The sequence below is a fragment of the Octodon degus genome, unplaced genomic scaffold, assembly GCF_000260255.1.
Source record: "Octodon degus isolate 3935 unplaced genomic scaffold, OctDeg1.0 scaffold00027, whole genome shotgun sequence".
Taxonomy (NCBI): Eukaryota; Metazoa; Chordata; class Mammalia; order Rodentia; family Octodontidae; genus Octodon; species Octodon degus.
Window position 1 is genome coordinate 17,037,609 of NW_004524603.1, and position 4,956 is coordinate 17,042,564.

The 4,956-nt window shown below is 38.9% G+C and overlaps 2 protein-coding genes across 2 annotated transcripts in view; one reads left to right on the forward strand and one right to left on the reverse strand.

Moving 5' to 3' along the window:
- Tmem213 (transmembrane protein 213) overlaps positions 1-4,956 on the reverse strand; it is a 12,151-nt gene that overhangs the window by 6,685 nt on the left and 510 nt on the right. The window lies entirely within an intron of this gene.
- Atp6v0a4 (ATPase H+ transporting V0 subunit a4) overlaps positions 1-4,956 on the forward strand; it is a 113,613-nt gene that overhangs the window by 2,019 nt on the left and 106,638 nt on the right. The window lies entirely within an intron of this gene.

The following is a 4,956-nucleotide window of genomic DNA, read 5'->3' on the forward strand; positions in this document are numbered from 1 at the left end:
GCTGGGGGATTGAACCGCGGTCCCTGTGCTTTGCTAAGCTTGTTCTAAGTAGGTGCTTTAGACCACTGAGCCATCTCACCAGCCCTGATTTTAATTTAATGCATGGTGAAAGATATGGGTCTAACTTAATCACTGGCATATGGAAAGCCAGTTTTTCCAGCACAATTTATTTAAAAGGCTCTTTTTCCAATGAAAATACTTGTCTCCTTTGTCAAATACAAGGTGGCTCAGTTTGTTTGGAATTATGTCTGCATCTTCTAATCTGTTCATTGATCTTTGGGTCTCTTTTTCTTGCCAGTAGCATGCTGTTGTGTTTTGTTTAAATCACAGTAGCTTTGTAGTATAATTTCAAGTCAGGGATTATAATGCCCCTTGCCTTGCCTTTGTTTCCTAGAATTGTTTTTGCTGTTCTAGATCTCTTCTGGTTCCAAATGAATTTTAGCATTGTTTTCTCTAATTCTGTGAGATGTCATATTGGTATTTTGATTGCAGTTGCATTAAATTTGTGTAACGATTTTAGAAGTATTGGCATTTTCACTATCTTGGGTCTTCTTACCCATGAACGAGAGGTATCTTTCCGTTTTCTGATAGCTTCTTTGATCTCCTTTTTCAGAGTATTGTAGTTTTCACTATAAAGCTCTTTTACTTCTTTCATTGGATTAATTTTGAGATATTTCATTTTGGGGGAGCTATTGTTGTGAAAGGTGTTGTTTTTCTAATTTCTTTTTCAGTGAGTTTGTTATTTGTGTATGGGAGTGCTATTGATTTTTAAGTGCAAATATTGCATTCCACTATGCTATAGAATTTCGTCATTAAATCTAGAAGTCTTTTGGTGGAGTTTTTGGGGTCTTTGATGTAAAATATTATGTCATCCACAAATAATGATAATCTATCTTCTTCCTTTCCTATCCTTATTTCTCTTATTTCTTTCTCTTGTCTAAGTAATCTAGCTAATGTTTCCAGAACCATATTGAATAAGAGTGGTGGTAGAGGATGGCAACCTTGCCTTGTACCTCATTTTAGAGTTAAAGCTTTTAGGTTTTGTCCATTTAGTATGATGTTGGCTATTGGCTTGTCCTATATGGCTTTTATTAGGTTGAGATAAAGACTATCTATTTCAATTCTATAGTTTCTTTTAAAAATTATGACTGGGTGTTAGACTTTGTCAAAAGCTTTTATGCTTTTATTGAGATGATCATATGGTTTTTGTCCTTGGCTCTGTTAATATAGTGTATTACATTTATTGATTTGCATGTAAGGAACCGTCTCTGCCTCCCTGGGATGAATACTACTTGGCCATGGTGTATAATTTTCTTGATGATTTGCTGCATTTTGTTTGTCAGGACTTTATTGAGAATGTTTTCATTGAGGAGGTTGCCTTGGAGTTCTCTTATTTTAGGTTGGATCTCTCTTTGGTTTTGTTATGAGGGCAATATTTACTCTCACAAATGAATTTGGAAGTACTGCTTCCCTTTCAATTTCACTAAAGAGCTTGAGAAATAGGAGCATTAGGTCTTCTCTGAATTTCTGGTAGCAAGTAGCAGTGAATCTGTTGGACCTTGGGCTTTTCTTTGTGGGTTTTTAATTATATCTTGAATTTCATTGATTGATATTGGCTTATTTATTTATTAGTACTGAGAATTGAACTCAGGACCTTGTGCTTACTGGGTAGGTACTATGCTATTGAGTTATATCTCCAGAACCTATTTTTTCTTTTTGAGACAGGGTCTTGCTGTGCAGTTCAGGCTGGCTTTGAGCTCATTTTGTAGCCCTGGCTGGTCCTAAACTCACAACAATCCTCCTGCCTCAGCTTCCTGAGTGCTGAGATTACAAACATACACCACCATACCCAGCATATACTGATTTACTTAGAATCTTTACATCTTTTTGATTCAGCTTTGGTAATTCATATGTATTTAGGAATCTGTGCATTTCTTCTGTGTTTTCTATCATATTAGAATGTAGGTTCTCAAAGTAGGTATTGATGATCTGCTGGATTTCTGCAGGACCTGTTGTGATTTCATCCTTTTCCTAAGTGTGTGGGTTTGAGTCTTTTCTTTCCTTTATAAAATAAGCTTAACTAAGGGTTTGTCAATTTTGTTTAATTTTTCAAAGAACCAACTCTTCATTGATTCTTTATATATTTTTTTCTTAGTCTCAATTGCTTTAATTTCTGTTCTGATCTTTATAATTTTCTCTCTTTTATAAGTTTTGGGTTTGACTGAAGTTCAACATTAGATTATTTATTTGAGCTTGCTTAATGTTTCGGCTATGGGAGTTCAGTGCTACAATTTTCCCTTATAGGACTCTTTCATTGCGTTCCGTAAGCATGGTATGTTGTATTGGTGCTGTCGTTTAATTGTAGAAAATGTCTAATTTCCTCTGCAACCCGTTGGCTGTTCAGGAGAGTGTTGCGCAATTTCTGTATGCAACATCCAAGTGCCTCCTGTCTGCTTGATCTCGGCTCCCTGCAGGCTTGACCTTGTCTCCCTAACCTACTGCGACTTGAACTATAATGTATAGTAATTAAAATGAGGTCTTGGGCTGGGATGTAGCTCAGTGGCAGAGACTGTGCTTGGCATGTGCAGGGTTCTCAGTTCAACGATGCTATGGTTTTAGGAGAAAACAAAAAAAAAAAAAAGTTTTTATTGGGTGTAGTGGCACGCACCTTTAATCCCAGTGCTTGGGAGGCTGAAAATAGGAGAATCATATGAGTTTGAGCTAAGTTCTGCCCTAAAAATTAAAAAAAAAAAATTTAAAAAAATGTTTCTAAGAAAAACGTTTTAAGAAATAATTATTTGGGAAAACACTGAATGTACTATACAAAGCAGGAAAAAGATATAAACCTATATATTCAATGCAGTTGCATTTTTATAATAATAAATATATGAAGAAAAAGATTTGGAAGGCATCCTATTAAAATATGAGCATATGTATGATGAACAGTTCTTTTTTTGTTTTGTTTTTGGTTCTCGGAATCAAACTCATGACCTTGCGCTTGCCCAGTAGGCACTGTGCCATTGAACTATATACCCAGCCCATGAACATTTCTTAGTGTCTTTTATTTTCCTCTTTCTACTTGTTTTCTACTAATAAATCTGTAGTACTCTTATAATCAAGAAGTAAATCAAATTGGTACATTTTTGGGAAGAGTTTTCCACAGGAAAGTAATACGCCACAGTTGAACAGATGACCACATTTTTCATTTCATTTTCAATTGCTGTGGGAAAATTTTCAGGGTTGGAGAGTCTTTCTTTTCATTGAAAACAATCGTGAAGTTTTAAGTTGCATAGGGCGCAGAAAGCTGCCTGCTGACCTCCTCCGCTCTTGTGTGTGAAGGCCCCTGACAGCGAGTCCAGCACGCAGGAATGCTCCAGATGAAAGGACTAGAAACAAAACAGAAGAAAGATGCCACAGATTTTCAGCCAGAATCTCAAGGTCAGAAAGGGACCTGAGGAACCTTCTGGCTCTGTCCTTAGACTGGTTAAGAATGTCTGCCTAAGGGCTGGGGATATAGCTCGGTCATACAAGTGCCTGCCTGGCAAGCACAAAATCCTGAGATCAATTCCCAGTACTGAAAGAAAAAGGAATCCTTTCCTAGAAGAAAGTGGTAGGTCATAGAGTTCAGGACAGAGGCCCTCAACCATTCCTGTGTCACCCCAGATTGTCACTTTGCTTCTGCTTAAATGCCTTCAATGTCTTGGTTTTCTATGATGTTAGGGTGGCTGGTTTCTCTGCGGTAGCTGTAAGTCATAGAGAAGTTAGCGAGTTGCTGGCATCCAGCAGGCAAGGGCACTTTAAGGTGAGGTTAATGGACAGGTCGAGAGGAGGGTCTTTCCAGCTCCACAGCTCTGTGACTCTGGGCTCCCTTGGATTTTTCAGTCAGAGTTTACAGCCAACATCTCTTTCTGTTGGCACAACAATGCTTGCGGTCAGATTAACTTTTTGTTTAGCAAACAGAGATGTGTGTTCCCAAAGGGTAACTTTAAGCTAAGGTTTTGGGGCAGCACAGGACGTGGCTGTGAGCCACACTCAGCCAGATTTTCTTTCCAGCTTTGTCTCTGTGAAACTGAAAGAGAACACATATCCAGTCAAGGATTGGTGGCCCCGCCTTCCCAGCATCCAACTTCTCTCCCATGGGACCTTCTGGCTCCTTCTGGTCTTCTGTAAGTGTCTGTCACTCTCTGCCGCTGTCTCCCTCATCCTCTCTTGTTCAGGTTGTCCATAGTCTCCATGGGAACACAACCAAATCTGTATTAGGCATGTTAGACTTCAGTTTCCACATGGCCACTTCCTGTGTGACCTTGAAGAAGTCAGTGACCTTTCAAGGATGTGACCCAAGCAATAGGGAGGGTTTCTCTAGGGAGGTGACCCAGCAGGAAGATCCTGGAGAGTGCTGTCTTTGTCCATTGTAGGAAGACGTTTTCTGGTGTCCTCAGAATTCACTGGAGCTGATTAGTGATCTCACAAGGGTCTTGCCATGTATTTCTGTGAGAACTCTCCAGAATACTGCATGGATAAAGCCAGACTCTTAGAGTCATGAGTTTTGTGTTCTGTTTCCCATTAGCTGTAAGACCTTAGTAAAGTACTTTACCTCCTTAGGCTTCTCTTTTTTGTCTCTGAGGGGGAGAATTCTGAGTCTTTTTCCAGTGGTACAATTCTATGATTCTGCACTCCATGTGGGAATCAAGTAGGAAAAAAAAAAAAGAAAGAAAGAAAAGAAATAAACAGTTCAATTTAATTTTGTAAAGTGAGAGTGAAATGGAAATGGTGAAAAGGAACTAGCATGGTTTAGAGTGACTATTACTACAGAAAAGGCACATCAATAACTAGGGAGATGCTTTTTTAAAATAATGTATTTCGGGGGCTGGTGAGATGGCTCAGTGGTCTAAAGCACCTACTTAGAACAAGCTTAGCAAAGCACAGGGACCGCAGTTCAATCCCCCAGCACCACAT